Source organism: Trachurus trachurus (assembly GCF_905171665.1).
Source record: "Trachurus trachurus genome assembly, chromosome: 8".
Classification (NCBI taxonomy): Eukaryota; Metazoa; Chordata; class Actinopteri; order Carangiformes; family Carangidae; genus Trachurus; species Trachurus trachurus.
The window spans coordinates 28182925-28203722 of record NC_139905.1 but is presented as its reverse complement, the minus strand read 5'-3'; positions in this window follow the sequence as shown (position 1 = coordinate 28203722).

The window sequence follows — 20798 nt, the reverse complement described above, 5'->3', positions numbered from 1 at the left end:
TACGTTTTATAATTCTTGATGGACTACCGCGGAGCAGACCGTTGCTAGGGACTAGGGCTAGGGCCGACTGGAGGAGCAATCACTCATCAATCAGTGAATCGAAACATTACCAGCTTACAGACGGTGGAAAAACTTTTTGACATAACATTTAATATTATCCATGTTGTGCTGTTCTCTGGGTTACATGCTGTCATTCCGACATCCCACCATTTAGATTTACCGTTATTCCGACATGCGAACGTCCCACCATTCTGACAAGGCTTTCAATATAAGGAAATGTGCGTTACTCAACAGGTGACTCCCTGCTGATAGAGGAATACCCACATGGTTGTGCGTAATTACGCAGCAGAGCGCAGACAGGAACTAGTCTGCCTGTCTAGCCTCTACCTGGTCTTTTTACTAAACTTAATCAACTCCTTTCTTCATTGCCTAAGCCCAACCAGTGCAGAATCTTTTGGGGAAAAAATACGCTATTAAAAGGAATTGTCGGAAAGGCAGTATGTTTAAAATATTTTTTTTTTTTTAAATACCGTCATTCCGACCATAGAAGGCAAAGATTGTCAGAATGATGGGAAGTTTGATAGAAAATGAAGTATTAAAAACCCGGATTGCGGAGCACCGGAGGGGCGCGTGACGTCAGTCCGACTTCCAATTTCTCCAACCATACATTTCTATATTTTTGCTCCCATTAGTCCAACTTCCCATTTCTCCGACAACCCCAAAGTCCGACTTCCCGTTTCTCCGACCACACATTTCTATATTTTTGCGTCCATTAATCCGACCTCCCATTTCCTCGATTTAAGTATGCCCGGTGCTCCGACTCCGAGTAATTACGACAGTGTATTGGCCCGACTAATCCGGCCCAGAAGCACCCCATAAAAAAACACAAACACTGGTGCGCATCATGCCACATAGCAATGGCACTCATCGCTCATTATTAATAATAGCCTACTGCACAACTGAAAATATTGTAGCGACCCCGCAGTAATGTTCCTGTTGATGATGATGTTTAAGTTCTGTGATTTCATCGCTGTAGCCTACTGTATGTCCTCTGTGTGTGTGTGTGTGTGTGTGTGTGTGTAATGTAGACCAGTGAGTGAGGGAAGAGGAGCAGAGGAAGAAGTGTCTTTTTTTCTTTCCGCCTATCACCGGTTTGATGAGGGAGTGATGTTCTTAATCTCAACAACTAAACTATCAAGTCACACACATGATAAACAAACAGAACTATGTTGCAGTTTGTTTGTCAAGATAACCTGTGACCTTCAGCACCACGGACAGTGCGGAGGATGAGCCGTGGAGAATCTGCAGCTGTGAGCCTCTGGGCTTAGGGCCTGGGGCCTCATTTATAAAAACTGTAAGTAAGTCAGTCTGATGAAGATGACTTTTTTGCATCCCTGAGGGCAGGAAAATCAAAAACAGGAGAGTTGGAGAGATACCTTTCCTGTTCAATGACTGGAGGTATGGATCTGTTGCATTCTTTTCCTGAAATCAAGAGACTGTCACTAAAAATCAACACAGCCCTCCCAGCACCTGCCGCCATGTGAGAGACTTTTCAGTCATGCAGGCTAAAAGGTCACAGCTTCACAGTGCAAAACTTGAGAGCCAGCTGCTGTTAAAGCTGAGTAGTCACTTCGGAGTGAACACACACACAGTGTTATGCTTTATGTGCATACTGCCTTGTTCTTCTTTGTAACCTCTGCCTAAGGAGCACATTGTTTTGTTAGTGAACATGGAAATACACAGAAATACACGCGCACACAGTTTATGGTTTATATAAACTTATGTACAGACTGCCTTTTTCCTCTTGTTCTTATTCTTTGTAACCTTTACCTATTAAGCCCATTGTTTTGTTATTAGAGGCCTATGTCGGACTGGTGGCGGTTCAGTTTGCAGGATACAGGGTTTCTACACAAGTATGGAAAATATGGAAAAGTCACAAATTATTCGATTTTTTTTAACCGAGAAGTCTGGAAATTGAGGTGTGGAAAAAGTATGGAATTTTGAAATGTCCAATGTGTAGGAACCCTGGATATATGAGGTATTTTGCAGTTTGGGTGTGTGGTTTTGTATTGTGATCAAAACCAGCCTAGTTTGCAAAATTGTGTTTTAGCAATTGAAAAAAAAAAACTGTAATGCAAGACATCTTTGACAACACAATCCACCCTCTCCATAACATCTCATCTCACACTGCACTGGAGGAGCGAGAGGTTCAGGAGATCCTTGGTCCCAGCTTTCATCAGCCTGTACACTTGAGCCAAAAGATTAGAGTATTTGTTGCTCAATAACTCAGTATTAGTTGGTTTAATGGGTGATTTGCCTGTTCTCAGAGGGTCACGCTTCTGCTCCACCATCTGGATGAGAATAAGTCAGCCCCTCTCAGCATGTTAACCGTCCTCTCTCAGGGAGTGATCTATCACTCCAGCACTCTTGAGGAAGAAGAAATCGTCCTCTTTGATTATACGTAGTTCAATTGGTGTTGTCAGAAATAAGTGGTTTCACTAAGTCATGTGTATCCTTCCATCGTTTCCAGTCTGATCACGGTGCACTCCGCTATCTGCTACTCTGATTGTTCCTGTCTAAAGAAAACTCTGCACAGGCCATTAAACAACTGCAGGGTCAGAGATTTAGAGATGACAGGAGTCGTTCACTCCTCTGAATTAGACTGTGAAGCTCTTTGTGTAGCTCCATTGGAAATGTTGATATCCAAACAGAGTCCAGGAATTGAGGGAAGTGAACTGACCGGTAGATCAGATATTACTCTATGCTGCTTGGTTAGTGGCACTGCTATATCTATCCTTACTGCCTTCTTCTCTTGTTTGTCCACCATTACTACATCTGGTTGGTTAGCCATCGGCTGTTTGTCAGTCTGTATCTGAAGGGGGTCCATCGCATTGGTCCGACTTCCCATTAGTTTGACCTCCCATTGGTTCGAACTCCCATTGATCCGACAATCGGAGTAATGAGAGTTCGAACTAATGGGAGGTCCTCATTAGTTCTAACTGGACTAGTTAGCATTAGTCCAACGCTCCATTCCTACCGTTCACCATACACCAATTCTGCCAGTACATCTGTAATCTAAACAGACAGGTCGGATATTTGAGAGCTGCCAACTTGAAATCAAATAATGTCCTTTCACTGAACAGTCTGTGTTTGAAATAAAACGGAGTAAAAACTCTTTGAAAACAAACCAGAAAAAGCAAAAGGGACCAACACAACACTGATAACATTATTGTGTGTATATATACATACAATATACATAGTTGGGAAGTGTGTGGTATACCACTTGAGATCTGCATATGCTGCTGAAGGGACCGGCATAAGCGGCTTCACCACTAGCAGTACATCATTTGGATCTCTGGGTGCATAATAGTGGCATCACCACAACATGTCCCATTTATTCTCTGTTTTTTAGTAAAACCCACATATTCTACACATATTTTTATTAAAGCAGAAGTAAGCGATCCGGTCGTTTTGGCTAATGCTGCGTTCCAGGCAGGCTTTTGAAACCGTAAATTACAGCTTCAAGTCACAACTTACGACTTTGTAGCGTTTCAGGCAACCCACTCGTGTTTTTCCGACCTGTTTTACCTGTGAAAGTCACTATAACGGCCACTCGTAACTTCCGACCCGTGAACTCGTACCAGATTGAACTGGTATGACTTCACAGGTCGGAAAAACACGAGTTACGAGTTTCCTTGAACGCACCATAACAGTCCTCGTCCCTACGTCACCACATTCACGGCGTCCCTTGGCTGCACACACAGCCCTGCATGCCGTTCTCTCTCCTCATTGGATAAAAACTGTAGGATACGATAAATGTTTTCTCCTCGGCTCAGAGCAGAGCAGAGGGACTGAGAGACCCGTGTTTCAGACCAAACACTCTATGTAAGTGATTGCTGTCGGAAGATATAACTATTTAAGACTTATATTAACACAAATATATCACTTACTTCTGCTTTAATATCTGTCTGCAAATCATCGCCCAAAACCAGTGCAACTAATGCTCCAAAAATCTGACAATGGCGCAGTCAGTCATTTAAAAAAAAAAAAAAGATTTATTATCAAAACAAAAAATGGGCAACATGTCATCTTCCATATATTCTTTTTCAATTTTTCAATGGTAATTGGAAAATTCTTTTTTTTTTCCCATTCCAAAACTAAAATGTGTTGTTTGCCATGTAGCATGAATCAAAAAATGACATCCGGTTGGTCTTGGAGACGACCATCTGCCTGACTGCACCTGAATGCAACATCAGTGCCTCCGTCCTTCCTCACACTACACAGTGGTGACAGTTTTAACAGGCGCTACCTGGAAAACTTTCTCCCCGAGCCGACAGCTCCGGTGAGTTTCCGTGGTTACCTACGGTCACGCTGCCACTGAACGTAAAAAATGGCGATGCAACATGGCCGCCTCGGTTCGGTGCGTCGCCCCCTTATGTACGTTGTAACGACTTGTAACAACTCATTCTAAGGTACGAGAAAGCTTTCATTTGTATGCGGGTGTGATTCGACTTCAGTGAAATATGTATTTATGAAAGACATATTTGATTTTTGCTAATAAAAAGCCAAATAAGTTACATACTGGGGCTTTAAAATCAACATACATGGGTGTTGATTATCCCACTTATACAATAATATGGCAGATTTTCAGTGAGTGTAGCCTAGTGTAAAGACTGGAAGAAGGTGAACAGTCAGTCTGCTCTGTAGCAAGTAACCTAATACAGCTCTGCAGCTTATTTACATGATGAACAGATGTAGTCACACCTGCAACTTCTCAGCCCAGGGCTATCCTAGAAGCTCCCACTTACACACATTGTTAACCCAGATTTAACCTGAGCCCTGGGCTCTGTGAGTCTCGCTCTACTTCTGTTAGCCCTGGGTTAAATATGGGGAGCTCTTGTTTACATTGCAGAATGACACCTCAATGGGCTACTCAACATGCAGTAATGTGAGAATATCTGCATTACCATGGCTACATGTGAGAACTGTTCTCAATTAGCAGTTTCTGACATTTCCTTCCATTGCGTTTCCAGTGACTATGGGCATGCAACTGGTAATCATTAATTTAGCATGTATGGAAGTACGGGACACCATGTCACACTTACTTTTAAACGTCTTGGTCTCAGAACATCATAGTCACTCAATTTCAATATTAAATTCAATCGACCGTCTGGAAGGAACTGGGAGGGGTTACAGATGCTGTTGCGTTTCTTTTTTTTTGTTTCTTCTCTTCCCTTTCTTTTTTCGAAATGTTTTAATTGTGTAATTTGTGTGTCCATTGTTTGTTTTGCTTGTATTTTGTATCTTAATTACAAAAACATGTAAGATAAACAAATTAAATTATAACTTTGTTTGCCCAAATGGATGATCTTTAGATTTACACCTTCAACACCGAGTTGCAAATGGTTCTACACCTTTATTTAACCAGGTAGAGACCCATTGAGATAAAGATCTCATTTACAAGGGGGGCCTGATCGTCATAATAAATGAATACAGTTCAAAAGGCAGTTTTTAAACAATAAATTAAAATAAACAATAGATAAGAGATTGCAAACAGTCCGGTAGTCGAGGTCACGGTAACAACAGGTAGTAGCACAAGCAACACTCGTAACACAGGCACTGTTAAATGGGCTCTCGTTGTCTGTTGTTTAAGAAAGAACAAAATGCATTCCAAAGTTGTTAATTAAGCAATATCACACTCGAGGTCGTGCTGTTGTACTGTATATCAGCACGGGTGTGATTCGGTCGTAGCCAAATAAATAATCAGATAATCACACCCGTGCTGATATACAGTACAACAGCACGACCTCAAGTGTGATATTGCTTTTATACAACAGTGCTACGAGCGCATTTTAGAACAGTAATAAACTACAAGAGATTATGATTTGTTTGTTTATTTAATCATTTATTTGGCTCCGCCAACAGAAATAGTTCTGCAACTGGAAGGGAGACATCTGTAGTCAACTGCTACTGGATAATAGGTTGGGTGTGATTGACTACCAAATTGGGAGAAATGGGGCTAAAATCTGATGCAAATTGATGATAAAGGAAATGTGGGAACATAGGGCCTAATTTTGGAAAGAAAAAAAAAACCTTAGAAATGAGGGAACATGAGGCTGAGGCAACATAGGCACGCTCCCAAATAAATGACACCTGTTGTTGAGCATGTGATAACCCCTCTGATCTTATATTTTTTACCAGTTAAAGGGTGCGAAAAGGTATTGCACTTGGTTGTGCAGTTACACTGTGTGCACCGTCCACATTTATAATTACCATCTGGTAAAGAGGGAAGGCCACTTTTGGGTTTTTGAAACAGACAATCCAGTCAACCACTTTGCTGCACCACTTTATTGCCATTTCCTCTGTCTCCAAAATGTTCATACAGGTCGACATATTGTCCCATCGAGTCTGTTTTTATAGTGGCGTACGCATCTTTCTGTACAATAAAAACTAATCACTAGTCTTTAATGTATAGACCTCACCTAGGTCATCTTATATGTGATTGGTAGCAGTTCTCCTGCATTTTTTTTCCGTGTTATTGTGCGTGCCATTTCTAAAGTTATAGCTGCCCTGCACCTCTCCGTGAACGTGGAGATTTTTTCATGCTCATCTCTTGACAAACTCTTAAATACATCGGAGAAACTGATGTAGAGCTCTGCGATTGGAGCCGTCCTCGCAATAGTGTTGCGGTCAAACCCCAATGGCTCAAACGATCTCTTCATGGATCCACTTTTTTTGAACCTTTTTAGAGCCTCCTTGTACCGCCTTATCACACCATCGACGGTTGTCACTTTGAAGAGAAGATGACAAAAGTTGAATTAGTTCTGATTGACTTCCTTAAAGGAGAGGTTTGGTGTGCCTAAGCCCCATTGTTCAAGTTCATCACGTGCGGTCCATAGGAAAAAGAAGAAAATACACTGAGTTATGGTAAGTAAGTAGCCTAAGTAAATTCTTTATTGTCCCGAAATGGGCAAATGTTGTTGCAGCAGCTGCTAGACATTTGAAAACAAGACACCACAGGAAAACATAGAGGCTGACCAAGGGGGCAGTTGTGGGTCTGAGAAGTGAAGCTCACTTCCGCGTTCAAAAAACTGCAATCCCCCCGGATTCCTCTGGGGGCTGGTGTCAGAAGGGAGCATTCCCCATAGACCCCCATGTTAAAATTGCCGATTTTACATCCTCAATAAACATGTTAAAAGCCTGGTGTCAGAACGTTTTTTTTTCTCAATCGATAGTTTCTACCCCCGCACACACTCTGAGGGGGGTGAATTTTTTTTTAACTCTACCGTTTTACTGTGATTAGGTTAAAACTCTGGCCAATTAGGGCGCGGAAACGCTGAGTGACAGGTCCGAGCAGCTCCGGAGACAGGCTGCTTCGAGGCCAGTGGGCGGGTTCTCGGCCGGCCAATCCAACATGGCGCTGTCCAGGCCGCCATATTTGAGTCACAAAAACGACAACAAACGACACAAAAACGACTCCCCAAAACCAATGGATGACGTCACGGTCCATTCTTTTTACAGTCTATGAGGCTGACCTAATGGAGAGTATGGCCTTAAAGGGATAGTAGCATTTTTTAAAAGTGGGGTTGTATGATCTACAAATAACCCGTAAGTACTTCAATTGCAGTAGAAGACTCTCTGCACTCCTCCCGTTAGCAACGCCAGCCCATAGCCCTGCCCAGAGATTTACAACACACAGTGTTGTGAACAGACCCAAAGAAACGGCCTATTTTCGCGGCCTAAAAGAGGTTTTACCTGAAAAAAAATACACAGTTCCATTGTTCGCTATAATATAATTTTTTCCAGCCCCTCAAAGTGCAGGAAAAACACAGTTTTTATTTGGACCTAACCAACTCACGTATCCCTCCGCTCAGGGTTAGCGCCCGCCGATCAGCAGTTGGTTAGGTCCAAATAAAAATGATGTTTTTCCTGCACTTTGAGGGGCTGGAAAAAAATATATTATAGTGAACAATGGACCTGTGTATTTTTTCAGGTAAAACCTCTTTTAGGCCGCGAAAATAGGCCGTTTCTTTGGGTCTGTTCACAACACTGTGTATGTTGTAAATCTCTAGGCAGGGCTATACGGCTGGCGTTGCTAACGGGAGGAGTGCAGAGAGTCTTCTACTGCAATTAAAGTACTTGCATGCTATTTGTAGATCATACAACCCCACTTTTAAAAAAATGCTACTATCCCTTTAAGTTTCATGTTCATACAAGTCGACATATTGTCCCATCGAGCCTGTTTTTATAGTGGCGTACGCATCTTTCTGGTCCCATTGTGTCTGTACACAGCAGTTATACATGAGGCCACAGGGGGGTCTCTGTCTTTAGACTCATCTCCTCAGAGAGCTCCTCCTCTCTAACACCTCTAACATCCCATCATGTCTAACTGGTGCTTACGTTCATAGCACTTCTGTATCTGATCTCCTACACTTATTGAATAGTTGCAATGCCTTACTGCTCAGTTAGACACGCTGGTGATTAGGTTAATGAAGTACAAGCAGTTAACATTAGCGAGCCACGCTTGTTTGAATTAGTGAGAGTGACATGGTGTTTTTCCTGACTCTTAATCATAATAACTTAATTTGCCAAATTCAACATCACCCTGATTGAAAAAAAAGAGATCAGACAAGCGGAGCCAACTATCACAATCACCGTGTCACACCACTCACATCAGGGGGATTAACAGTTCCACGGTACATTAATATGCTCTCTAATAACTGTGTTGATGTACCGCAGAGAAGCAGTGAGTATCACAAAGGTTCCAACACTGTTAGATGCTAAAATAAATTTGACTGTTTTAGCACTAAGCCACAAACCAGCTCCAGCATTCAGATCTGGTTGTCCTTTCAGAAAGTGATGTATTGTTTGGTGCCTGCTGGGCTTTCATGTACTATTGTTCTCTGCCTGGTACTCATCTCCTGCTCGTTTCCTCCCTTTTTTTTCTCCACGTGTTTCTGTTCATCACAGTCTGCAGCACAGTGTTCACTTGCCTCTATTCTCCTCTTCTGTTGTGGCTAAGAGTTTTGGTCCATGGCTGGTTAATAACAGCCTTTAGGGTGTCATGAATAAAATATAACCCAGATCTGCCTGCCAATCTCCAATACAATGAATCATTGTTCTGTGGTTTTGTGTGTGGGTCTCTGTGCAGATGAACAGTGCACCAGTCGCTAGTTAAGCTCTTAATCTCTCACACACAGTAAATAATCAATTTCACTGCCGTCCTCGTGTGAATATGTTGATTGTGCAGGTAGCAAAACCCACCTGTCTGCCTTTTCCCTATGATTTCAACTGCACTGTCTAATTTTTTCATTTTCGTTTACTCCCCATTGTTCTTATTATGTCCTTGACTGTTTAGAAAGGCGTCTATAAATAAATGTATTATTATTATTATTATTAGTATACTACATGTCCATTCAGCTGGGACCTTTTACTTACATATTTTCACTTTGTCCTCTGTCGGTAACATGCACATACTGACTGTGCACACGTGGATACACATGAGCAATTAAATCAGAAAAGAGTAATTTGTTGCGAGACACTACAGGTGAGATTTTGGGCGATTTTTCTTCCTAAACATGTATTCTTTCAGAAAAGTCAAAAGAAATGGTAGAAAATCCACATGAAGGTTTTTATTTTACTTCATTTTGTCTCTTTGGTCAGTAGATTTCTCCCAAATTTACCAAAAGTTAACATGCTGTTGTTGTCTGACCCATGTCATGTCAGGTGTCATTGTAAAGCTCCAAAAATTGTAATTTCCTCCGTATCCGCAACCAATCGTAAAAGTATTATTTACATGAACAATCTAAGGAATTTTACAGTACAAGTCAAGGCTGTTTTCTCAAAAAGAGTTTTTCCTCAGACTCTGAGCTAGAAGTCTCCACTTCAGCAGCTTACAGACACCAAACCCTCCAGTTTTATTCCTGTCTATATTCTGAAGGTTGTTACAGAGGGGGAGCATACATCAGTCCGACTGCCCAAAAGTCAGAAGGCTCATTTCTCCGACTACCCATTCTACAGTGTTGAAGGTTAGGTTTAGGGTAAGGTTAAGGGTTAGGGCTACTTAAGTCAGAGAAGTGGGAGGTCGGACTAATGGACGCAAAAATAAAGAAATGTATGGTCGGAGAAATGGGTAGTCGGACAGACGCCATGCGCCCGTTACAGAGGGGATTGTTGATATATCATTCAATGCCTGATTTATACAACATTTTATTCCTAAAAACAGGGCATTTTTGGGGCTCTTGACAGTATTTTCTCATTTACAGAGTGATAAAAAGAGAGATCCAAAATCCCCCCTGTAGAAACTTCTGATTCTAATATGTCAACAAAATAAAACAAGAATTTTGAAAGGGGCTTTATCCATTGGTAAGATTAGCTTGGGAAGTTTCATGGTGGTGTGTTGGCTAAGTGTCTCCCCTTAATGGACAAAACTTAAAGCAGATATCAGCTTCACGGCCGTTTCGGCTAATGCTGCGTTCAAGGCAGGCTTTTGAAACCGTAAGTTACAGCTTCAAGTCACAACTACGACTTGGTAGCGTTCCAGGTAACCCGTAGCTCGTGTTTTTACCATCCTGTTGTCTGTGAAAGTTCCCTATAACGGCCACTCGTAACTTCCGACCCGTGAACTCGTACCAGATCGAACTGGTATGACTTCACAGGAAGGAAAAACACAAAGTACGAGTTTCTTTGAACGCACCATGAGTTAGCAGCCCCCGCCCTTGTCAGGCATCAATTGGTCCTCGTGCTACGTCACCACATTCACGCGCATCCCTTGGCTGCACACACAGCCCTTCATGCCGTTCTCTCTCCTCATTGGATAACACTTGTATCCCACAAGGAAAATTTTCTCCTCGGGTTACAGCAGAGCAGAGTGACGGAGAGACTCGTGTTTAGGCTGAAATACTTCATGTAAGTGATTGCTGACGGAAAATAGGACTATTTAGGACTTATATTAACAAAAACATTCCACTGATATCTGCTTTAACAGACAGGCAACAAGAATTTCAAGTCTTGCAGTTATAGGCAAAGCAAGGCAATTTTATTTGTATAGCCCATTTTTACAGTCTGTCTCAAATGGCTTTAGCCTACATAGCATCATAACAACATCATCTGCCCTTAGACCCTCACATCCACTGAGAAAAAACTGGCAAGAAAAAACAGGAGTAATCCCATTGTGATGATACTGTACAGGTGCATCTCAATAAAATAGAATATCATAGAAACGTTTATTTATTTCAGTTCAATTCAAATAGTGAAACTCATAGGTTATATTAAATAGACTCATACACATAGACTGAAATATTTCATGTCTTCATTTCTTTTAATTGTAGTGATTATGTCTTACAGTTAATGGAAACCCTAAATTCAGTAAATCAAAACATTTGAATATTGTGAAAAAGTTCACTATTGTAACCTGTTGATGTCACACTCTAATCAGCTGGTTAACTCCAAACACCTGAAAAGGTTTCCTGAGCCTTTAAATGGTCCCTTATGCCCTATTCGCACGGGATTAGTATTACCTGGGGACGTCTGGTAATTTGTAAATTACCCCCCCACGTCTGTGTTTCTTGCGGTGCATTCACACGGGATAAGTGATGTCTGTATTTTTACTCGAATTTACTGACATTAAGGCTCCGATATGACGTCAAAGCTGTGCACGTCGTAACATCCGCTGCTGCATGGACCGCGGAACGCATTTGGAGGGGGGGGCATAACTTCAAGTCAAGCGGGGAGAGGGGGGGGGTATCTTGTACCGGGGGTTATTGTTACCAAGGATACGGAAATAAAAGTAGCGAAGCTCCGGACAGAGTTGCGGTGATTGTATCCACTTTATGAAACATTATAAAAACACATGAGTCACAACAACAGATTTTCCGGGATCGATCAAATCCATTGGATCATCACGCTGATTATCCATACCAGAGGTAGACTGCCGGTTCTCACAGCCCGGACTTCTGACAATAGTTTTTTTTTTTTTTTGGAGGGTGTGTGTGTGTGTGTGTGCGCCGAGCGGACCCGTCTAGAGAGACACGCGTCTATACGTCTTTTATTTAATTTAGAACAAACCTTTATATGCTCAGCAAAGATGGAAATATAGGCTATAGTCTAATATAATAAAATGGTTCTGTTGCACTGTTTAAAAGAGTCAGAATATAAGGAAAGAATCGGATCCAGAGCAGCATCATTTACACTTTACAAGTTTAATCAGCACCAATTAAACTTCTTCTAAATAAACTCAAACTCAATAACTCGGGTCAGGTCGGACCATACGCATGCCGTATTGATAAACAATGCACTTGATAGGCTCACGAATTCAAATCGAAATGCAGCACTCAGTGACAGTTTTTATTTTATCGGCAGCAGTGAAGGTGTGTGTGGTGGTGACTTGGCTCTTAAAAACACATACAACAAAAAATGCCCCTCAATTACTGAGATGCAGATTCGCACGGGACTAGTTTTACCACGGGACGTCGGTCTTTGGTGAAATATAGTAGGTAATTTGCGGGGGAATTTTTACTTACTTTTTTACTGACATGGCGCATTCGCACGGGATTAAGATCACAGACTTCCTCCGCAATTATTACAAATTACCTGAGGTCCCCAGGTAAAACTAATCCCGTGCGAATAGGGCTTTAGTCTGGTTCAGTAGCTCCACTATCATGGAGAAGACTGTGACCTCCATATTCTGCTTTATTGAGATGTGCTTGTAATGAGCAGAGTACAGGGACACACACCCCCTCCACTAAGCCTTCTTCTCCCCCTGTAGTGGCAGCTCTGAACACCATATCACTCACTAGCTCCCCCCTATGCTGCCTCTGTCTCTGAGTCTTGGCATATGGACACTGGATATCACTGGACAAATAATGATGATTAGTGTCATATTTCTCCAAATGTAGTAAGTCAAGAAAACTGTGTTATTGTAAAGTGTGACAACTCTAATTCCATAAAGACTCCACTTCTCTTTCATGTAGCCATTGTTGTGGAGCTAACTGACTAATTAACTAATTAATTCATTTTTGTTTATTTTTCCGTTACCCTATGTTATAGACAGTGTCTGACACAATACCCAATTATTATTATTATTAGTTTGCAGCAGGCTGGTGTTGCTCCAGCATCGACTAAACAATTTTTATGAGAGCGTAGGGAAAAAAAATCTTTGGAAAATAAAACGTATTTCATGAATATTACATTTTTTGCATGTTTTGATGCTGATGCAGCCTTAGTTTGAGTGTTAGTCAGGGTTATATGCAGAATAATTTAGTCATGGAATGCTCACCTTTAACCTTTATTAATCACCTTACACAACTTCTCATGTTTTCTGTTCTCTGTCTGATCCAATAGATAAAGACATCTTGTGCACATTCTTAGTACCATCGCCTGATTCTAATTTTTGACGCCTGTTGCTGACCTTGGTGCATATTGTAATCTATTTCAGAAAGATAAACTCCACTTGTGGGGGGGGGGACACAATCCACAAAATATGCTTTGTTCCACTCCTTGAAGGCTGCAATACATTCTTTATAACTATGAGCCTTCTTTATCAAGGACAGCTCACACCAAAGCTTAAAGGATAATTACCGTTTGTTTTTACAATCTGGACCTTATTTCTAGCATAAAATAAAATACAATAATTTACTCACCCAGATAACTTTGGTGTCATAAGTCGTTCCAATGAAATTAGCTCCGCGTCTATCCATGTAATGTGAGTCTACAGAGCAGCGGAATGCAGCCAAAAAAATAACACATTATCCGCCGCGAAACTCGTTCATTTCACCAATATTTTGTTATGATGCGCTAGTGCTGTTCGCCTCCGAGCCCGTGGTGGCATGTTATCAACATCCGTGGTCTGTAGGTTGACCTAGCCTACTAACCTCTGATCTCCGACCGCTGCCCGGTGCACCTTGTTGCTACCGCTAATGCTATGGTTCGTTTCTGCATGTTTCTGACTTCCTCTCCACAACCTGGAAAGCTCTGGCTAGTTGCGCTAAAAATGGACCTGAAGCGGAATGATTATTATCAGAATGAGCCGGGCACATGATAATATAATACATCCATGGCCAGGCAGCGATAGGAGATGATGACATCATCCAGGTCAGAGGTTAGTAGGTCAACCTACAGACCCATGTAACCCCGGACTCAGAGGAGAATAGCACTAGCGTATCATAACAAAATATTGGTGAAATTAACGAGTTTCGCTGCGGATAATGTGTTATTTAGAGGCTGCATTGTGTGCCCCGTGTTCTTGCATTATACGGATATACGCGGCTCTCGGCTGGATCTACTTTCGTCGGAATGTAATGTAATGACACCAAAGTTATCTGGGTGAGTAAATGATTGTATTTTATGCTAGAAATAAGGTCCAGATTGTAAAAAACGGTAATTACCCTTTAACAGGGCCTTTAGCCCTGTAATATGACATGTGCTAAATGGATGCATACCATCATTAAATTTGTCCATTCATATTGGATTCCATTGACCAAAGTCTTTAAGTCAAACTTGGAAAACCAGGTGGCAGCACTAAACAAAAAGCAATACATTTAAGAATAAGACAACTGGTAATTTAAGATTCTTTAATAGGACGTTAAACATCAAACAGAGGCAACAGGAACTATGTTGTACGACTATTTGGCCAGGATTTTACACAAGACATAAAATGGCAAGGGGCCACAAACAGGAAACGTGTGTGTGTGTGTGTGTGTGTGTGTGTGTGTGTGTGTGTGTGTGTGTGTGTGTGTGTGTGTGTGTTTTCAAGGTTCAAGGTCAGTTACTGTCGTTCTTAAACATGCTTTCACATGAGGAGAACAAAACTCATATTCAGGTAACAGCAGCACGTGTTTTAGCATGTTCCATACAGTGTGTGTGTGCGTGTATGTGTTTATCAGATGTCTTTGATGAGCCTGAATTTATTCACACAGGCGTGATGGCTTTTACGTGTGCGCGTGTGTGGGGCAGAGAGAGACGTGACAGAGATGAAAGAAACAACAGACGAGGAAAGAGCGCAGAGATAATGGACAAAAAGAAAAATAAGTAGGACAGGGGAGTGGAGGAGGAGGAGGGGGGAAGGGGTGCAATTTAAATTACAGATACTGACAATCATACTGACAGAGAGAGGGAGACAGAGAGAGAGAAGAACAGTTATTACTCAGGTGCAAAAACAGCAGTCCAGGTCAAACAGTCCAAGTGGGTCAGAGTTACATCACCACATCAAAACAGCTAAACATGGTGGACTTGGAGGGACCCTGTGGGAAAACTGGGTTGTCACAAAACTGTAACACACACAAGATCAAGTCAAGCAAGAGTGGACAGCTAAACTCACTCCACTGTTCCATCATGTGACTGACCCCTGTCACGTTGCCAGTGATACATTTTCTTTATAGACACATAGGTTATATTAACTTAAAGGTTTGGAAATGGTAGGGGAGACCAGGGTAAGTTGAGCCACTTTTCATATTCAGGATCACTACATCAAGGCAATTAGTTTTGTTACTAACTAATATACCTGCATATACTGTATTTAAGGATGCTGTGCATCCCTAAAAACAAACAGAATGAGTGTAAATGTAACCGTTTTGATAATATAGCATGTCCCCAAAAAAAGTGATCTCGTGGCTCGACTTGCCCCCTACATGGGGTGGGGTGAGCATCCATCTCCCACCTTCCCTATTCAATATTCCACCTGTCCAGGTTGCAGGCTAATACAAACTGATGGGATCTCCTGCTGAGCCACCAACTCACTGAGCTTTGGGGAGTTTTGTGATTCCATTGCACCTCATCTTTCTCTTTGAAAGTAAAGTTTGGCCTCACCATAAACAACTTTACCTTTTCTCAGGTACTAACTTACTGTAATCATAAGCAACCAGAATCTTGATTTAATACTTATAATAGGCCTACTTATAATCTTCATATACAGACAAAATACACTTAGTGTATAGGGCAGGTGAATCAACTTACGCCAGAGCTACCATACTGACTTTGTTGCTAAAATGGTGCACCTTCATGCCTCATGTTGTAGCTCATAGATACCACAACTGATGTATAAAACAAATGTATATTATGTCTTTTGGTTTAAACACAATTCTCATGAAACTTCTGATCGACTGAATTCACCTTAGAGTGAAAAAAATCTTTTGGACATAATTGTCGAACCACTTTACTCTTTAAATGATGCCTTCCTCCTAAATATTTGGTCACATGCTCACAATTTTTTTTCTCAACAGTTTCCTAGTGTAACGGATGTGCACTCACTCCACCCATAAAAGACGTGCTGACCAACCTGCCAAGTGGTTGTTGTGCGGGAGGTCGTGGGATCGAACCCCACCTAGGGCAGGCCGTGAGAAACACAACGCAGAGGGCCAGATATGACATCGGCTACACTAGCAACAAGGGGTGGCTCAAGTTACCCCAGTCTCCCCTCATGAATTATCAAATGAAACCAGTGCTGGTAGAAAACAGGAAGCAGTGGTCTCCCATTTCAAACTCCCACCATTACAGTATGCTTCTTAAACATGCCTGGAAAAACAAAAGCAAGAACCACGTGTATAAACAGATCCACTGCAGTCAAACCTAGAGTCACACATGCTCGGACATGATAGCAAAAGGACACAACCATTGTGGAAATGTCACCCTAAAGAGGCACTATGTAAGTCTGGTCACTTTTCCTCTGTTTTGCTAACCCTCCTCTCAGCAATGTGCATTTGTTTACAAAGAAGCCAGCGAGAAATCAATCAGTAGAGCGGTAGATAATGTTATATATATATATATCATATACGATGTTACAACATGTATATTTGTGTAGTTTAATTAGTCATAAACAACAGGTTACAGGATACAGGCCGTGTTTGTGTCGCGGTGCGCAGAGAAAAGAGCTGGGTAGGTTGCCTTCAAGGTTGGTTTTCAGCCAAGAGACGCTAGGTGGAAGGCAGATGGCCTCCATTCTCCCTGCAACAAGTTAAGCCATTTATTAAACCATCACAATTACTTCATAGCTGTTTAATTACGATATAAATGTAGCATAGTTAAGCTACAACTCCTGCATAGTTCCTCTTTAATATTCTTTTTATGGTGGTCATTAGTCAGACCAGGTCATGAGAAACCAACAGCCTTTGTTGAACTGTCAGTGGATAGTGTGTTGTGTGTTATGTTTTTTTCATTTTTGTACCGGGAGAGACTTCAATGGAATTCAAATGGGATCGCCTGAAATGTCTAGTAGGCTAATTGATTAAAAAAACGACTGATAAAAATATTGTTTTAAAGAGGAACTATGCAGGATTTGTAGCTTAACTCTGCTCAATTTGTACTTTAATGAAGCAGCTTGAGAGTAATAGTGCTGGTTAAATAAATGACTTGTAAGGGAGAATGGAGGCTCTCTGCCTTCCACCTAGCGTCTCTTGGCTGAAAACCAACCTTGTAAGATCAGAGCCTCCGACCCGGTGTCCCAGCTCTCATCTCTGTGGCACCATGACACAAACGCGCCCTGTAACCTGTAATCTCTTGTTTATGACAGATAAAACTACACAAATATACACATGGTAACATCGTATGTGATAAAAAAAACACCTGCTTCGTTGAAAACAAACGCACATGGAGGAGAGGAGGGTTAGAGACACAGAGGAGAAGAGTCGGACTCAGATAGTTCCTCTTTAACTAATTATTATTCTTTTTAAAAATTAGGATTAAAAACACCACACACAATCTTAAACAACTGTCTGCTATACTTTCACTTTCTCAAATGTAAATCGAGTTCAAATAAAATGCAGCATATAAAAATATCTGAGCTGGCGCATCTTGATTGACAGCCAGTCACGTGACTGCACAAGTGTCTCTTGGGTCGCCAGAGATTGCGCCTGCCACAACTGGGGGGGGGGGCAATAACCAGTGGCACAACTCTTTGAAGACACATGCTGCCAAGGCCACAGCAAACACTGATAAATGGCTCAAACATCCAGTTACTGTTGCTCTGGGCTCAGGAGAGGGTTCAGGGGAGCTGAGCGCTACATGTTATGAATGTTAAAAGAGTGTAATAGAACAAAGGCAGGTTTATTATTATTATTTAGCCTATTTTTATTTATTTATCTTATTTTGAAAGCAGACAGATTTTTATTTATTGTTTAAAGGGACAACGAGGAGTTTTGGAAAAGCGAAGCATTTTCACACTACATTTATGAGCCTCCGTGCACCGTGAAATTCTTTGACCGGCGCAAGACAGACTCATGTTTTCATTCATCAAGAATTAAAGTCAGAGGTTCGAAGACGATCACATACCGTCGTAGTTCCGACCATAAACGGCGATTCGGTGGCGTTATTCTCATGCCTCGCCGAGCAGCGTCCGCGAAACCGAAAGTAAGGAAATGCTGGTCGGCTCGACCAGCATTTCCGCCACCACTAATAATAACAAAATAACGATAGAGACAAAACGATATATTTATCGAAAATGGGCCCATTAACAAGTGTGGGTAGCGTAGATTCATCCACATTAATATGAGACTTTTTTATTTTTCGTTCTGCCGATGGAGAAACTCCTCATTGTCCCTTTAATTGTCTAATTTGAGTTCAAAAGAACAGAAATAAAGGAGAATTATTATTTAAATTACAATACACTATAAGTGTATACTGTCTTACAATGTACATGTTGTACAAATGATTCATAATCAGTTGTGTTATGTTTCATATGACCACTTTTGGAGAATCATCAACACATGAGTGAGGGGGACTCGTATGACAAACAGGTTCAGGGGGTTCACAAGACAAAAAAAGTTTGGGAACCCCTAAGATACAGGACACACCTCCATGCTCGCCCTCTTAGGCTCTTCACCAGACTCTCTCCCTGGATGTCCTCCACCTCCTCCTGCAGTTTTTCTCTGACTCATCTCGTAGCCCTGAGCAGCAGAAGTGGAAGAGCAGCACAGCTTGAAAATTAAGAGGTGAGTTTGATACGCAGTAAATTTGGTCGTTGTTTATGCTCTTGGCTGTACGGGAGAAAATTTGGATGGTATTCTGTTTTCTCCCTCACTTGCTGTCTTTGGACAACTGTGGGACCTAAGATGATGCCCAGAGGACTACAGAGGACCCCAGCAACAGAGACAGGGCGGTATACAACTCCAAACCTGAATCAAACAGGGAGCAGAGGAGAATCAAAGGGCAGTTCCCAGTAACAAGTGTAATGAAATGGTGCAGCAGATATACTGTAGATAGATGAGAGAATTCAGCCTCAGAACTCAAAACTGCCTCTAGGTATTGTGCAGCTGGATATGGATATAGTGCTGTTGACATTGAATTATCTGAGAAAGCAGTGCAAGGTAAATTTGTACTTGTCTTTACACTGTCAGCTGATGACATGTGGTTTCACAGGTCCACCCTCATCACTCAGTCTGATATGAGAAAACACTACTGTGGCGTCTTTATCGCAAAGGTGTAGATTTGCATAGGGACGGCAAGGATGACCTCTATTTAACATACTGTATTTCATCCAAAAACAAGTGAATGTTATCAGACTCAGACCCACAAATGCAGACTTGGAGAAAGACAAAAAGTTCAGAGGTGGTCAGTTACAATTAGGCAGAGAGATCAGAATCACTTGGCTTAGGTCACCAGTCATTTAAAGTAACACAATGTAAGATTTAGTACTCTGGTTGAGAAGGGCAACTGTCTGCTGTGTTGTTCCCGGAGAAGCACAGTTCACAGTAGTGCATTTGTTGCCGGAGCTGCTGCCCATTGCCAGAGCTGGTGCCGTTGTCGGTACTTGGTTTGGCCTCGGTCTCTGGATCTTATGGCCCTTTTCCACTGGCGCGACTTGGCTCGGCTCGCAACGGCTCTACTTGATTTTTTTGCTTTTCCCCTAGCACCTGGTACCTGGTACTTTTTTGGTAAAGCCTCAACAGTTGGAGGCTCGAGGTCCGGCCACGAGCGCGACTGCAGCCGCACGGAGACCACACGCTGCTCAGACTCACGTGCGTATTCTTTCCGTGTCAGTCCCGACAGCGATCGACACGGTCCGCCGAGAAAAAATGCAGGTACCGACGTATTTTTCACGTGTCAGGATCGACTTGGTACTGACTAGGTATCAGTTCTCTCACCCTGCAAACCAGCGTTTAAGCACCACGGACAGCGGCTCCATGTCAACACTTATGTAACAGCCGGCCCTGACCTGGGCTCAAACCGCAACTCATCATGACTGACAGGTATCAAGGTGATTGGACAAATTATCATTTCCTCCTCCCATACTAGGCGCTCAGCATTACCTTACCTTACCGGCCCGCCCCAAGCTATTCCACTCACAAAACAGGGGCCTGTGGCAATTCTGGACAGCTGTTTTTTAAGAGTCGCGAGCGTAACTTTCAACACGAGAATCAAACCCACATTTTTTTTTAAACACCCCGGAAACAGCGCCCACTGATCTGAGACTGTTGTTAATCTTTCACCTGTGTTACAGTAAATGACTGTTGTGTAGGAAACCACACTGTGGTCTGTAATCAAGGTGCAGACGAGTGAGTTTGGAGCTGACAAGAGGATGGAAGAAAGAGAGCGAGCGATCTTATGGAGGAACCTTTACTCAATTTGCCACTTTCTTTTTTGTTTTCCTCTTCTTTTGACTTTATTTTTGTGGTGGATACATGCTTTTGGACCAACAACAACAACAATAGCCGCCAGTGTCTGGAATCTTAAAGATTACCTCTCTCTCCCTCCGCCTTTCTCTCCAGTGTAAATGTCTTTCTGCTCTTTACCCTGGCTAAGCTGCAGGGAGCTGCTGCTAAATGACTTTGGCTGATGATATTTGGCCGTGTTTGTTTGATGTGTGTGAA